At 39.3% G+C, this 17509-nt stretch overlaps 1 protein-coding gene across 2 annotated transcripts in view; it reads left to right on the plus strand.

Annotated features, from left to right (window-relative positions):
* Positions 1 to 7923: 7923 nt before the first annotated feature.
* The window catches only part of stxbp6 (syntaxin binding protein 6 (amisyn)), a 61165-nt gene continuing 51579 nt past the window's right edge, over positions 7924 to 17509 (plus strand). The window contains exon 1 of one of the 2 annotated variants that reach the window (XM_055006133.1): positions 7924 to 8222. The gene's annotated coding sequence lies outside the window, so the exon portion shown is untranslated. The remainder of the gene's footprint in view (positions 8223 to 17509) is intronic. The other variant, XM_023277374.3, reaches the window with a different exon arrangement.

Raw genomic sequence — 17509 nt, forward strand, 5'->3', positions numbered from 1 at the left:
CCTGTGGGACAAATTACTTTCTAAAGTGTTACCATGATGCATGATGTCAGGCGAGGCAAAACAGAAAAAGGCTAAAACATGCTTTACAGCTATGAAGTGTTTTGCATTCGGCATTGTGTTTGCTTTGTACAGCAGGAGTCTTACAGTGAAAGGCTGCGTGGATTACTGCTGTTTCCACTTTGACTATGTTCTTTTTCATAACATCCAAAATGTGGAAAAAGAGCAATTGCAGCCCACAGTGCTGATTGCAAAGGCACAGATTTCATATTATGATGCAAATCTGAAATGCAAAATGGAGCCGTTTCCCTCCTTTACACGTTTTCTAACATCTTTTGCACATCTCGCACATTGAATTTTTTTTACTGATTTTCACAGGTTTTATGGTTGAAGTGATGCACTATGTGTCTGAAAGTGGGAAGCATTCTTTAGTTGGAGAAAAGACATCTCCCTGTCAGTAAACGGTGGAGCCTCATTCAACCAGATTTGTTAACGATAGGCAGAATAATATTGTAAAACTGTTAAGACCTCCCCACTTCTCCTCATAATCCAACGGTCTGACTTTAATTAAAGATGGATTTTTATATTAAAATATGTCATTGATTGAAAAGCCAGCTCTTTATTTGCAATACAGACTTCAAAACAGAGATTCCAAACAAATCTATCCGCCGTATTTAATACAGACACAAAGCTGCTTTGATTGATCTGAGTATGAAAGCCATTACTTGTGGTTGGCTGGGCATTCAGATGATGGATGTTTAATATCTGCTTCAAATCTAATTCAAGTGGCTGTCTTTGGCAGAGGAACATTCCTGCAACTGGTCCCCAAAATTCTGCAACAAATGATGTCAGTGTGAGCAGTTATATGAAAAGTGTCACATCTTTCTGTTCCAGCAGTGACTGAAAATTCAAAAGAATACAGATATAAGTGTGTACCAAAACGTGATGCTGCCCCACACAGAGCTCTGCGAAAGCTTACTTGTATTTCCATGCTACGCTGAGCACAATTGTGCGTGCAACAAGGGGACTTGATTACTTCAGGTGTCCTCAAATTCATGTTCATTACAACAGGATTTAAACTAAAACGCACTCAGGCGAAGAAAATTGTTTCAACACCAGGATAGGAAAGATTCCAGCAAAGAAGCGAAGCGTTAATGACAGAAAAGATCCTAAACAAAACAACATAGGTCAATTTTTTGACATGGGGTCAGACTGGGTTCATGTGGGTCTAATGGGAGTAGTTAGGCCACATGTAAGAGATCTTTTATCAGGCACGAGCAGCTGAAATCAATACCAGATCTGAGGTCGGAATATTTTCTTATTTCACACTGCTTAGAGATTATCAAAGCAGATTGTTACACTTGATCTGGTTTGGTAATGTGAAGGGTGCATGAAGAGTGCAGCAAAGAGTCAACGCACGCACACACACACACACACACACACACACACACACACACACACACACACACACACACACACACACACACACACAGAGTCATATTTCATTGCTTCATTAGTGAGATCCAGGCCAAGGGTTTCAGGACGACCCTTCTAATAAACATAGATGTGCCAGTTTTAACAAGGTTTAACAAGAACTACGAAAGAATTAAAGAAAACATGTTTGATAGTCCCCCTTCACAATAAAATCTCAAATCAAGGCACGCAGCAGCTCAGACAGTGTGCACACTTTCTGAAGTAATACATGCATGTCAGCACAACTGCAATGAGACGTGCTTTTGTCCCTGGTGGGCTCTCATGCAGCTCTGTAACCAATGTTTGGTGTTTCATGCCTCACACTGCGCAGAGTAAACAACAAACCACATGAATCCAGCGTTTGATTAGTGCAGCACAGACATTCGGGGAAGAAAAAGAAAAAAACCAGGAGACGGAGAGTGTTTTGTGTGAGTGTATGGCAACCATCTGGCCATGTGGAGAGATGAGAGGCAGCCGGCGGTTTGGAGCGAAGGATCCCTCGCACCGTTCCATTCCTCCATCGTCAGCTCTCCTTGTTTACCACGTGGACTGAGGCACCTCGTTCTCCTCTAATCCCTCCAGCCTGCACAGCTCCTGGGGTGACGTCACGGGCTGGAAGGATGTTTATGTTTTCCAGGATTTTGGCGGGAGGGATAGAAGGAACGCAGAGGAGAAAGTGAGAGAGAAACGGGGGGAAAGAAAGGATGGAGCCAAGGAAAAAGAAATGCCAGGTAGAGCTCTGTCAGTAGCTCTCGCCTCCTTTGGGAGCGCTTTATAATGGAAAAAGTACTGACTGTACTCAAAGACAGAGAATGTCAATGATTAACCTCTTAACCTCTTCTTTGGCAAGTCCATCGTTACAAGCTCGTGTCAGGAGGACAAGTTTTACTGTAGTCTTGACGAGCTCTTTTTAATGATTACATGCAGTAACTCTCCATTTAGGCCATAAAAAGAGACCTTTCTGTTTACATACTCCACTGACTAAAGATGTGGTATGGAATGTGTTGTGCTGGTTTCATAATGTGTATAAAATGATGCATAATGAGCCTGGAATTTTCTGTTTATGGTGCTGCTGAAAAGAGGCAACTGTGTTTTGAATATGACTTATTTTGAGAGTGGAGCAGCTTTGACAAAGCAGTGTAACAGAACTAGCTCCATTTTTATGCCTCTTGTGTATCACATTCACAGCACAGTCACAGTACTGTCTAATTTTCCTAAAAATATACCAGTTTAATGACACTTGCTGCAATTCTGAAGGTGTTTTCAGAATTTTAAAAGACTCTTTTTTAACCGTCTCGATGAAACTGCAATAATAATTCAAAGGTCCTCTACTAAACATTCACTGTAAAAAAAAAAAAAAAAAAAGAAAAAAAAGTTCAAATCTGGCAACCAGGGTGCCAGAAAAAATGTGTTTAAAAATAGTGGAACACTGTAATGTTCAAAAACAAAAACGGAAAGTATCTGTAAAGTAATCATATATTGTTTTAGCTATTTCAAATACATTAAAATTGTGTGATTTTCTGATCATACACTGTAAAAGAAAAAAATACAGTATATAAGATTTTTGATGTGGACAATATGTATAATTTTGGCGTGTTTTTATACAGTCAGCATGGAAATAAATGTTTTTTTTCAGTGATTTTACTATTTATTATTGATAATTTAATAAAACAAGGAAAATCTGTAAAATAACTATTAAAAAGTGTGATATTTTCCTTCAAATAATTGCAAATATCTATAAAATAACAATATTTTTGTTGATTTAAATGCAGTTTTAAAAAAACAGTGTGATTTTAGGGTCAGACGTAAAATAACAAATTACCATTGAACAGACAAATCTGTAAGATAACTTAAAATTTTTTAAAAAGTTTTACCATTTCTTAAAACCTTGATATAGATTTTTTTCTTTCAAATAATTTCAAATAACTATAAAGTAAAAATATTTTTTGTTGATTGAAATACAGTAAAAAACAAAACAAAACAATGGTGTTACTTTAGGGTCAAACATTTTAAAAGAACGAATTACCATTTGTAAAAAATATAAATTTTTGATGTGGAATTTATTTTGAGTTTTGACCTGTTTTTATAGGGTTAACAGTTAAATGAATACTTTTTCTGTGATTTTTACAATTCATTATTTATAATTTAGCAAAACAAGAAAAATCTGTAGAAACAAAAGAAAGTTAAAAACTGATAAAAACTTTCATTTTTTACAGTGTGGAACGATTCTGCAAACTTCCTATGGCTCTGAAAGTGAGTAGGACATTTGCCGTTGCTGTATTTTGTTGTAAATCACAACATATTCACCAGAATAGCCGTGACTGGTTTCGTTTCCACCACTGTTTCCTTCCCGAAGATTCCAGTCCAGTAAAACACATCTTGGAAACTGGCAATCAGTCTTCGGCCTGCTATTGAGACTGGTAGTGCCGTAGAAAACCTTGACTTTGTTCCGTGTTTTGCCTCTTTCATCAGAGCAAATCGCCAGCCAGGCTCTCCCTGGAGAGACTCAACTGCCTGAAATCCCAAACTCACCAGCAGGAAACAGCTAATGCCCTTTTAACCCTCTCGGCTTGTGTCCGTCTGTGTGTTTGCATGTGAGTATATGCACCAGTTTTCCCCCTTTGGCTACCGTCTCCCTTTTTTCCCTCCACCTGGAAACAGTGAGTCATTTCTGTGAAACTGTTTGCTCATGTTGGGGAGCACAGAGGTACATTTCAGCAGTACAGTGTCACAATACTTTCTTATTGCTGTCCCAGAGGCTTTGCAGCCATAGCAGCAAAACATTCCCCTTCAGATCCTAATTTATACTCCGTAGGAGAGCCTGTGTAAATCAAACAGGATTGTCTGAAGGTAAGTGCAGTCTCAGGTAGTCTCAGAGGGTAAAAAAAAAAAGAAATTCAAATCTAAATTCCTGAAAAGAACTATTTCCACATGCTGCACCAGATGGCTGAGCAGCTTGTTGTAGCATGGAATCAGAAAGCCGGACAAAGTGTAATATGATCCCATGGAAGTTCAAGGACCATTCATATCTGATTATTGGTGTCCCATCTCCCAAGTGAAATTTTGTTTTTTGTCTCCAAGAATCAGAAACCCATCTAGTTTTAGCTTTTGTCACTGTGAGGATAAATTAATTGCATTTGTCAGTGCAAAACCAGCAAAAAAAGGAGTAAATTGCTGCAGTACTTAATGTTACCACTGAAATTTAGTCCAGCAAAGTGTTTTTCATGAAATTTGGAAGGATGAAGAAAACAGAAACATCCATATTTGATAACAAGACTGTTGTTCATTAGCCACAAGTGGATCTGTTGTCGTGCATTTAATATTATGTCTTTTTCAATTGACCCGTGGACATCTGTTACAGCGCAACTGGTCCTCTGCTTATCATGACAAATGGTGATGGCCCTAACTGCTCATCAGCTCCCTCTGCAACATGTTAATGATCAGCCGCAAAGACCCAGAGGCAAAAAACCAGAAGCGCACAGAGCTGTGAACTATCTCAGATGAGGCGGCGGCATCCAAGTCTGTTCAAAATGAAGACAGAGCGCATAAAAGAAGCCAAATCTATCAGAAAGAGGAATTAGAGCTCTCTGGGGAACCTGGATGACTCACAACAAGCAAAGCAAAACATTAGCTAGACAAAATAGAAGCACAGATAGACGATATTCCACTATGTGTGTGTGAATTCCCATGGAGCAGATTTCTGTTGTCATGGTTGTAGAAACAAAAGATGGTGGTCACCAGCTTCTGGCAACTCGGGACGGTCCTGACGCCGCCCACATATCCAGCAGAGCTCTGTTAGAAAATGTTCAGGTAGTGTAGGCCTGTCTAAACAAGTAATGCAAAGACGTTAAGCTACTTTTTAGGGTGATCTTGGGGAATGCCCTAGTTACAGTCGAGTCTATCATACTGCGGGAATCCTACTATAACCTGAAATTTGTGAGGTGAGGTTTGTCTCACTAAGGTGGCACTATAGTGAGAATAGCAACCTATTTCATGTCCTGTTTCAGCAGTGATGGCATGTCTGAACAAATATTTAAAGGCAGTTAAACCATTTGTGCTTTATGACGACCTTAGGGAATCTCACACTGATCATTGTTAAGTTAGTCTTCTGTGGAATTCCTACAATAATTCGTCTGAATCATACTAGCCAGGCTGTGAAACATGTAAAACATTATTTTTTCCATAATTGTCATATTGTAGTGTATCATTAGAAGGATTTAAAGCCTGATGTATGACCATTGTTGGTGTTTTTTAGATGGTATTTGACACATCATGAGTGAAATAAGCAGTCACAGCCATGGCTTAGCATCTCCACCTTAAAACTGCACTGTACTGTCTCACAAGTGGTCTCAAAAACATTGATTCAGACAGGAACAAATCCTGTTAAATTGCAGAGTGGAGCTCTCAGTGTCATTATTCATCTTCTGAATCAACTTCTGTCTAAGCATTTACTTTTAAATTACTCTGGTATTACAATATGCAACTGTGCAGTGAAGAAGAGTTTTGAGCAGAGAAGAAGCTGAGCTGGTGTGCTTGAGGTGCAGCAAGTAGAAGTGGATGGAGAAAGATTTGGATATTTCATAAATCCAAACATTCTAGAAAAAGTAATAATGTAGAGCGACATCTAAGGCATTTTACGGCAAGAAGGGTTTGTTTTGATGGAAAAAAAAACCCAACACTTCTACATATCAGAGAGGGACTTTAAGCTTTTTAATTTCTTTTATGGTGTCCTTGGGTAAATGATCTCTAACTGTTGACTAAATTATAGTGCAGGACACCTACTGTTATCAGTTATCTGATTTCAGCAAAAGAAAGACACACAAAGAATTAATCATTAATCATAAAATATCCTGATAAGAATGGAAAGTGAAAGTGTCACTGCCACAAGTGCTGCAAACTAAGTTTTGAGGATGTGTCACATTTGAAATTTCAAAGTGATGTTTATATAGTGGCCTTAAGGAGTTTAATCATAGTTCTTGTTAAGGGAGCCTGCTGTAATCATGTGTATTTAAGGTCTGAGTCACAGAAAAGGTTAGTAAATACTAGTAATAATATCGTCTGCCATGCTACCATTGTGTGCCACTTACTTTGTGTCTTTTCTGTCCTGTAGTTTGTGTTTTGTCCTCTCTGTAGGTATCTCTGGCACCATAGCTGTCTGATGTTATTGGCCTAACCAGCCTCCATAGTGATTATCGTTCTCCTATGTGCTGCTTTTTTTTTTTCTAATTTCTATCTACTATTCTTTAACCTCACCCCAACTGGTGGAGGCAGATGACTGCCCTCCCTGAGCCTGGTTCTGCCGGAGGTTTCTTCCTGTTACGGGGGAGTTTTACTTTCCCACACTAAAGAGGTTGCTGAAAGGGTATCCTTGAATTTGTTGGGTTTCTTTCTATATATTTATGGTGAGGTGTTTACTTTAGTATGTAAAGTGCCTTGTGATAAAATGAACTAAAATGAATTGAATTGGACTGAGTATTTAGCTTAAACTCACTCCATAAATGTAGTTGGCAGGCAGAATTGCAATAATGCAACTCAGCTCTTTAATATTTTATTTTTTGGTCATCTTGGGGAACATCCAGGTGTGTATCCTGCACTGTCATATTTTGACACTTAAAATGTCACTATTAAGCAATCGGCAATATATATTACTGCATCTCCAATTCTTACAGTCTAATATTCTGACATTTCTGCGCTCATTTCTTATTCTTACACTCTACAAAATAATGTTGGGCTCAATAAAAAATGAATACAAAAGTTGGCATCATTCTTTTTGGGATATGTTAACTTTTAATACCATTAAGTTAAACCAACAAACCACATTTAGTTAGGGGGATCAGCTTTCCCTCTGCAATTGAAGGTATATTTACTTAGCAGTCTTAATCATCTGAAATTGTGAGGCATGTTCAGAGGAGAGGACATACTAAACTCAAGGTTATGAAAAAATGAAGTCAGAAAGCCGATTTTATTAAGTTGCCTCAACATTGCTTTAAATCAACCAATGCAGAAATTGAGTTCAAATTAGACACAATGTTAAGGTCATGCAACTACTCAGATTATTATGTCAACCCAACTCATGAAAGTGCAACATAAAATGTTCATTTAATCGCGTAAATTTGATTTGTTTTTCACCTTCTTATAATGCACTAGATTAAGCTGTGCCAAGAGATCCCTTGATCCCTTGAATGATCTTGTATAAGAGGTGTAATTTCGCCAAAGTGGAGCAACTTTAAATCATCTCACTAAGAGCCTCTTTACTGCTTCGAGTTTAGAAATTGCCAGTAAAATGCCACACTCGAGTATTTTACAATTTCACTAGTGGCAATAAACACGCGTCCACAATTCCCAGTCCGCCCTGGGAATGTTTCTTCTTCGTCGGTCGTCACTTTGCAGAGACTCCCAGCAACATGCAGGCTACGGTGGTGCTGTGACACCGTACGTGATTGGCGGGCTGCGTTGTGTGTCTGGGAACCTGCTACTGGTTTCCCATCCACGCTCACTCACTCACACACTCCTCACTCAGCCGCTCAGTCAGACAGAAAGGCTGGCTCTCCGGCAGCAAACACACACTCACAAACTACACAGCGAAGTGAAGCCGACGCGATGCCAAACGCGAAATGCTCCCGTGTGTTGTGAGAGGACAGCTGACAGTGAGGAAGAAGAAGAAGAAGGAGCCGTTGGAGAAAAGTGGGCGAACTGTGACAGCTGGAAGAAAATAAACCGAATTCGTGGACCCGCACGTGGAGAACGCGTCGGTGAGTCACGTTAACGGATAGTTTCACTTAAGTTAATCGTGCAAATATTATGTGTTGCGCAGAAGTGAAGTTTAATTCATGTATGAGGGTGTTTTTTTTGGGCGCTATTGGCACAAACTGCGTCAACAAGCTGTTGCGGTTAACATGAAGTGTGCGCGCGACACTAGCTAATTAACAGTTGATGGTGTTTCACAAAAATAAAAAAACAACTTATTTTAGTAGCCGAGCGTTATTTTGTAATTATTTTGACGAAAACATTCTGTTTAAGTCTTTGCTTTGACGACTTTCGAGTTATTTGCTTCTCAAACAATGAATGTTTTTATATTTTGTTTTGTTTGCGCAGGTAAACCGCACCTCCGTGTGTTGTTTGTTTGTTTGTTAACGCTATTTTAAAACATGTCTGCCACACTGTGTTGTTGTAAGCTTTAACATGTCCAGCAGAATAAGTTATTTGTCCACTTTAGGACTTGGAAGTGCAAATATTCCAGTGAAATTGCTGTCAGTGAATTTGGGTGTAGTCCAACTTGATGATTCTGTCATCAGTCTGTTTGCTCATAAAGCAACGGTATCGCAGATCACACTTTCAGATCATAAAATCCACACTCAATGTCGAAACGTTGTGGTTACATAGACTATACTTTTTAGGCTTCAGAGAATTTCACTGAGCTGGTGCTAATGAACCATGTACTGTTTGACAGGTGGTTGATTCCTCAGAAGAGATGGTAGCATTAAATAGTAAACACTCACATTTGGATAATCAGTGCTGCAGTCATATAAAGTCAAATCAGGACAAGTTATTTAGATAGCACGTGTAAAACGAAAGTGCAAACACAGGCTTTTGGAGTTTTAAAAGCAAATGTTTAGTGTGACCTCGAGGCATATGTAGTTAGATACCTTGTGACCAAAGCAAGCAAATGCTCAAAGGATATTTACTGTCAGAAAAACTTTGATTTGCCAAAAATGTCCACATTCTGCAAGCATGCTTGTTTTGGTTTGATGACAATCAATGATTTTAATCAACTGAAAAAAATCTTTGCCTGGCTCTTCACCAAGTCCATAGAAGGAAAAAAAAAAGCTAGCTGTATTTAAATACCAGTATCCCAGAAGGGCAATTTCTACATGTCTCTGCCGCTGTTTCTCTGACGGGTTGGGACCTGGGAGGCCGTTTGGTTCAGATTAGCTCTGAGGCTCCTAATCCTACCTCCGCGCTTCCCAGCGGCATTAACTAACCCACTTACATTAACATATTGCTACTACGTATTCTGGAGTTCAGGGTTTAATTTGCCCCAGCATGCTGTAAAAGATAAGCTTACACATTTGCTCATGTTTCAGTGTCCAGTTACAGTCAGCGTAATGTACTGTAAACTGTTGAGCTGGCTCCCTCCTGCTGTGTGTCACCTCAGCTTGGACTTTTGTGAGACAGGACGTGTCTTTGGAGGCAGACATATAAAGACATAAAGAATCTCCTTTCTTCAGTGGATCATACAGTGTGAAGGAGAACAAAACCAGCCGTTCAGTGTGTCTGACAAAATGACACTAAGATTTAGAGTCCCTGAGAAATCTAAATCACTGAAACTGTAGTCACATTCTCTGCATTACAGGCGTGCTGAGCCCTGTGCTGTGATATTAAGCAACACCTCTGTTTGCAATATATTTAATGGAATTGTGGTAAAATGATGCCACAAGGCTAAATAACACTGATTTAGACATTTTTTTGTGTTCAGCTCTAACTGCATCAACCTTATCTGCTGTTGTGGCTTCCACAGGACCATTGTTTCACCTTATTGTACACTCAGTTTTGTATTGTTAATGCCTTGTGCTGTTGCCTCAGTATATAAGCGAGTCATTGTGGTAATGATCACTGCAGTGTTCGAGACATCTGTTGGTAAGGGCTCTACGTTTGCTTTTCTGCTGTTTACCCAGTCCCTCTCAAATGTTTTATTGCTGTAAGGTGCTGCGCTATAAAGAATGAGCTCATTTTGGGGCATGGCATATCATTCATTGATTCATTGTTAGACCATGCCTCCCTGGCACTATATAACCTTCAGTAGCAGCTGAGTCACCCTGGAAAATAGATGGGTCTTTCCATATCTTTTCTTTTTGAGGGAAAAGACTAAGGTCCTGTACAGGTAGCTGCTTTGATGGGGAGCTATTCTTTTTTGTGATCTATGGTTTCTCTTATTTCACGACATAAAATAGACATCAGAGGGACATAAACTGTTTATGCTTACGTACATTGTCACTTGCTTCTTGTCCCACAGTGTACAGTGTTCACTGGTTGTCTTGCATATTGCGAAGGGGAAAAAAAACACATATAACTACTATTGGAGACATAAATTACAAAGACAGGGTGAAAAACGAACAATAATAAGAAGGATCCTGAGGCAAAAACAGGTTTGGATCCCATCAGATCATTTCAGGCAAACTGCTGTAATACTCCCGCCAGAACAGAGTGGCCTACAAATTTTCGGTAGGAGGAGCATCTCTCAGAATGGCCAATTATGGATGTTGACATGGATTTTTCTGGTCACTTTCTGAAAATCAGTTTGATCCCTCTGCTGAGCACAAACTTTTCAACAATGCGAAAGCTAGAATCTCTGTACTGTAATTTCTTGCCTTGCTGATGCTGTTATCCACACAGTAAACACAGTAGTTTGGGCTTGAAGTCACACATGAAACAACTCTTCATTTGGATTTGGTTGTGAGGAATCGAGATGCCCTGCTGTCTCAAATATGAAATGAACAAGAAAAAGTAAAGGTTTTTCTCCTGAGTTGTTTTGAAATGATGCGCAGGCAGCGAGAGCAGCTTAACACCCAATGTTTCTGAGAGTTTGCATAGGAAAGTGAGTGCTAGATGCTGAATTTGGAGAAAAACATTGTTGAGTTGCAGCACTGGCTGTCATTTCTGTTAGAGAAGTTTGAGACAACTTTTAAGCCTGGTGATATTGTTTAGTGTTCTGGTTAAAACTCCTGTAGTCCCATGCTTAGCTTGTTTTTAAGTTAACTACATTTGACTAAATCGAATACATTTGAGGACGTCTGGAAATTAAATATGGTGGACAGACTGTGTTAATGAGCTGACATGAGTTGGTTCCACATCATGATGCAAATTTCAAACAATTTTCTTAACTGCTAGTCGACCATGTTAATAACTGATAAATACTTGAAATGTGTAAAATATAGTGGACATTCTAACATATGTTGAATACAAACTATTTTTCACCATGGACATTTGCTGTTCAATGTAGAATTGGCTGGGTTACATTAGCCACAGGGCTACAAGAATGCTGCCCTAGTAAATATGGGCTCATTCCCTAGTCATTAGGCAATTAGCTGCAACAGAAGCGTCTGTCCTCCCAATGCACTCTACAACACAAACACTGAAAACCATTTCACTCATCCACAACAATAAAAATTCAAACCCACCATAACTGAAATAACAACCACAGAAGTATTCATTTAACAATGTGGATTTTAATGTTAACATTCCCCTCGGTCTTTTTCTTGTCAGTATGAAACAAGCGACCACCTCCTCAGGTTGCTCAAGTGTTAAACACAGCAAGCGAGCTGCAGTCATTCACAGAAATTGACCTGTAACATTATTAACCTCTACACAGCTGTTTGATATCAAAATAATCCTCATACCGCTGAACTGGACAGCCAACCGACACCTTATTCACAACTTGATGGTGCGAAATTCATCATCACAACTGCCACAATTTGCAGCTAGACAGCCAGGGAGAAGCACTCATTTTCCCTGAGCAAACACACCTGTAACTCCATGTCACTAAACAGTAAGAGGCTCCACCTGGTGGCAAAGCAAATCTGCTTAACTACTGACATGCATGGCCCTTATTTTCTGCCTCATCAGTTGACCTATTTTTGATTGATTGCATTTTTAACAGCAGTTGATTATTTACAATGTAATAATTGACATTCCTGTTTCCTAGGGCAGTCTTAGATCTCAAAACTTGGACAGCTAAATCAGGCTTGTCGTGTTAACCTGCTTGAATAAACTGCCCTAAAATTGTGCTGGTTTTTGACTTGGTATTCAGGAAAGGTTTGAAATATTTTGACGTGGTATTTCGCAGTCCAGTTTCAAAGTAAAGCTACCACCGATAAGGAGCTTCTTTGACTCCCCAAGCGCAGCTTTGAGGTGTTAAATTGAAGATATACTGGGCTTTGTTTATTGACCTTCAAGTCTTGTGGTGTGAAATACCGAAGAGCTTCTCCTCAGCATGAAGTGGAATGTGTAGCTGCATAACGTAGTAATACATTTTGGTATTATTGACCCATACCAAAAAACACAATACTTGTAAGTTTTTACTGTGTATGTGAACACTGTGTTTGTACTGTTAACATGGCGCTCCACTAATGTAAGATTGAATTTTGGAACATCACAGGCCTGGAGCTGACACCACAAAAACAGCAGGGTAGATAGTGTAATCTCTCAATTATTTTATGAGAGGTAACATTCACCATCTGTTCATGTGGCGATGTTGGATACTGCTCACTCACAGTGACACTGTTGAATGACATCACTCTCTAAAGATTTAATCTATGAAGATGGGTGCACTGTGGGAGTTTTTTTTCTGTAAAATCAAGGCCTTGTACAGAGCCATGAGTCAATATGAAAGACACGCATGAGAGGCAGTAGATGAGGCGAAGTGTTGTATTTCTTTCATACATCTTTGAGTGCGGTATGGAATGAAAGAAACTATTTTGTCTTTGAAAGTTTCCAAAGCCAGTCAAATGTGTGTGGGAGGAGTAGCTGAATAGCTTCTAGAGGAGGATTTATTATTTATTTAGTTGACTATCTTGCCAGATCATTATGTTCTATAATTTCTGATGTACTTCTTTTGTAAATCATACTGATTCAGCTAAGGTTTAGTCAACACCCCATGTTCGAGTGATATCTATTCCATTGCTTTCTCTCTTGCTCTGTGTTGTTGGTAGACTGAATGTTATTTTCTTGTTACTGGCTTACCAAGAAGAAAAAAAATGAAAAAAATGCTTGTTGACACACCAGTGCAGTGCAGCTGTATGTTTATTGAATGTGTTTATTTCAAGAATGCCATCATCGCTGTCGCTCAAATATAGCACATGGACCTCATAAGAAACACTGTACTTTTAGATGGGACAACTTGGATGTTATTACCTGTTGGATATTTATATGCCTGTCACACTGCAATTTTTAGAATTTTTTTATAGTATTAGTCATAGATTATTCTTACTGTTTCTATCTGGAATATAGTGAATTTCCAAAAACAAGTTAGCTTCACTGTTTTTGTAATAGACAGTCTTTTTAACAGTTTTCCAAGACTTATAGTCTTGTTTGTGCTCAGTTCTGCAGTGCTCTCTATGTACAGATATCCAACAGCCAAGTGTAAACAGACAAAGGTTAGACTGAAGCTGCCAGAGTATACAAGGGAAATCTTAAATACACTGAGTTAAGGATAACTTCTAATTCCCATTCTGCAGTGGTTCTGTAGGAATACAGATAAGGACACAAAAATGTGTTTTCCATGCTTATCATGCTGTTTTTTATGCACGCACACACACATTTGTATGCCTAGCCCCTGCCCTTACCTTAACCTAAACTTATATCTCACCCTAATCCTGCAACGAAGTCATAACAATCAAAGAAACCGTCCTCACTTTCCAGAAGTGTTCTCATTTTTATGGTCCAAAACTAATTGCAAGCACATATAAAATCTGTAGTTTCCCTTGTCCTTTAGTCTACTTTAGCTCACAATTTTAAATCCACAGTATGCTATAGCTCACTACTTTTTATCTATATAACTTATTTCTAATAGCTTGCTAAGTAATTGATGCAACAGCTACCAGACTTTTAATTAGATGAAAAGCATAGTAAATATATTTGGTAACAGATGGATTACAGATGGTCTTCTTTAACTCAGTGCCAACTGCTGGTTTAGCTTTGAGCTTGATGTCTCTCCAAAGGCGATTAAAGACACACCTTTAGTTCAGTAATGATAAGGCCCATATCATTTGCCTCTCTTTTTGACGTATTTCTTCTGCTCCTGCTGTTTCTGTGGCAGATTCTGACTTGCTTGTGTGCACAGGCTGGGAAGCAGGACTGTGTTGATGCTTAAAGAAGTGGCTGTGCAGGCTAACTCAAAGACCCCTAACCACTGACATCCCAGGATAGCAGTGAGCACTGACTGAATACATTTCACATTAACGCATGAGGCAAAAGGGAGCAAGGGAATGAGCAGGAACAGCGCTGTTCCTTTGACTGCCTGGCAATACACAGTCACAGTTAATGAAGTGTTTTTGAAAGGGGCTTTGCTTGAAAATGGGGTGATAAGCAGCCGTTAAATATATGTGCATTGTTTTCACTGCCACAGCAGCTCCTTGGCTACAGTTGCTCAGCCCTGCACTGTGAGCATTGCACACGACCGCTCAAAGTCAAACCATAAGCTGTATACTGGAACTGGCTACATTTCACTGCCTAGAGGCTCCTGTCTGCCTCTTCCTCCTATCCTACCTCTTGTCTTCATCCTCGCATCCCCCATCTCCTTATCCCTCCCTCCCGTCATGCTTCAGTGGGCCACCTGAGGGGGGATAGGCGCTAGTGAGAGCTTGAGGAGAGATGTGGGCAGCCTTCCTTCTTAGCTGGAGGATGGTGTAGAAGAGGGAGAGATGCTACGGATTAGGGCTTCCAGAGAGAGGAACTTCACTGTGTTGAATTGCCACCAGACAGCAACAAGACCATTGACTTCGCAGCAGTTAACCTTGATTTTCCGTTTTTGCTTTTTTGGTATACCATCTGTTTATGTGAGAATGGAATGGAATGTAAAACAGCAGCAAGGGCAAATGGTGTCCTCATTTGGTGCCGTTACTGTCTAAATGAAAAAGTATGAACATAGTTTTGTATAGTAAAACGTATAAGCAGGTTTTTGTTAAAGATTGTCTTTGTACATTTGTATTCCCCTCAGTCAGGAAAAGAAATACAACAAAAAAACAATCTTTGTTGTGTTCAAATTGAATACTGAGAGCTCTGTTGTACACAGACATTTAACTACCATTTAGGTTAACAGGTAAATGCAAGCTAAAAATTCAGAGTTTACCTCAGAATATTGAAGAAGCTTGTAATTTTCTGAGGACATGCTGCCCAAGTCTTGTCAGTACTGTGCTGTTTGTGCACTTTGAGGTTGGATTGGCACAGTACAGGTCTTTCAGCCCTTAAATGAGCTCAGTGCGACACGCACATACAGCTAAAACCCAGTTTTGCATGGTGCATGCCTTGCTTAAAAGGCCCCAGTTGAAAGAGCTGTTCTGATTTTGACAGAGTTGAAGGCAACACAGCACTGTGCTTATTTTTATAGACAACTTAACGCCTCTTTTTTAACCAAAGTCCTGGGATGTTGGACGTCTTTTAGATTCCAAAGAAAGGCATATTTATTAGCCTTCTAATTACTCTCCACAAACTCTTGGCTTGGAATTTTGTTTACTGTGAACGCTTGCATTGCTGAAGGAGCAGAGAGACAGACTGGAGATTGGAGATGGATAGATGGAGAAATATTCCACAAAGCTGTATCTTTCTCATACATAAACAAATGCAAAAAATATCAAGTTTGTAAATGTACAACTACTGAATTTAACTGTTACTACCTAATGTATTCCTTATAATTTTCTAAAATGATAATAGTATATTTACATGAAAAATACACAGGAATTTCATTGGGAGTGCATAGTGATTAATATATTGTAATTTTTATCATGTAAATTTGTTTGCGAAATCAAAATTCTACATCTAACCAAATGCAGTGATCATTTTATATGTCTAAGTGCATTTTGACAAACAATGTACAGTTTAATACAATATAACATGGTGGGCTTGCAACCTAAACCTGTTAGATTTTTTGAATTCTGTCTCAGAGGTGATTCTTCATGCCACTTTGTAGAGCATCTGTATTCCTGTAATGCAATTCAATATGAAATCATCCCTAAATGCTGTCTGAGTAAATTACCATAGAGCTCACACACTCAATAATGATAGCTTTATGGACATACTCTTTTCTGCAAGACTACTTATTAGATTGCATTATAATTCTAGCAATGCTGTTGTGTCCAAAGCTTTTATGCTGGTTTTATGCACTGCTGTTGAAGTGTTCCTTCTGGCCTGACGTAATCCTATTTTAACAATGACCACCAGTCAACAATGGCAGCCTTTCAGCCACTAAGTTTAGGGATGAGGAAGTTGGCTTGTGGACCTTTTACTGCCACGTAAACTTTGTGCCCCTGCAAGGTTTGGGAGGGTGATAATGTGTCAGTGAAACTTGATGCCGTTTACTTCTGTTCAGCTGCTGAGCACTCATTGTAAAGCTTGCTGCACTGTTAGAAAACAACTGAGTGTTTGTAGGCAGTTGTTTATTAGCGAGTCAGTTTGATGAAGACATTGTTTTGCAGTCTGCCTTGTTTGTCCTTGCAGTAGAGTAATTCATTCACTGGTTGAGGCTGACAGATTGGTTCATCAGCAGCACGGTGGCCTGCATGGTATGTTGTTGTGAGTGCCTCAAATGAATGTGTGTGGCTGAGAAAATGATTAGGTTCCATGGTCCTCATGAGGGCATTCAGACCTAATTAACCCCCTTCTTTATGACGGTATCCTGCACTTGAGGACAGATAGGCCAGGTAAGCACAATGTTCCCTGACAGCATCAGACATACTGCTGTGGGTCTCATGTTAAATTCCCAGTGTCCAAGAAATAAATTCCCTACTTACTGTTCTGTATCATTGAGACTTACCACTACTCTTTACAGCCTTGGTTTAAGTCATTTCATCTCTGTGAGTGGCAAAGCTTCCAAGGAGAACGTTGGCAAAACATTTAGAGATATGGAATGTGTAGACTGGCTGCAGAACAGAGATGCTACTCCTCTCTGTTTTGGAAGCCTTTGCTCGCTGTGTCATTACTTTAACATGTTATACACTGTGAGCAGTAGTGCCTGCATGAATTCAGATTGGTTGTGTGGGTGTGCGTCTACTGGAGACGGAGGGTAGTGATTTTCCCAAGGCAGAAGTTGCAAACAGGAAAAAGACATAGGTTTTACAATTTTCACTCTTCCATGACATAATGATTTCTCCTGCTCGTAACTGAAGTAAGGAAAAAACAAGTTTCTGATACTAAAGTTGTTTTTTTTCCTAACCATCCTTGAATATTCACATAGTTTTACCTTACTAGCTGTTTAACTGATCACTGTGAAGACATACAACCAGTAGATATAACTTTATAATTAGGGTCATTATGTTTTTATCTACTC

The sequence above is a fragment of the Amphiprion ocellaris genome, chromosome 20 (genome assembly GCF_022539595.1).
Source record: "Amphiprion ocellaris isolate individual 3 ecotype Okinawa chromosome 20, ASM2253959v1, whole genome shotgun sequence".
NCBI lineage: Eukaryota > Metazoa > Chordata > Actinopteri > Pomacentridae > Amphiprion > Amphiprion ocellaris.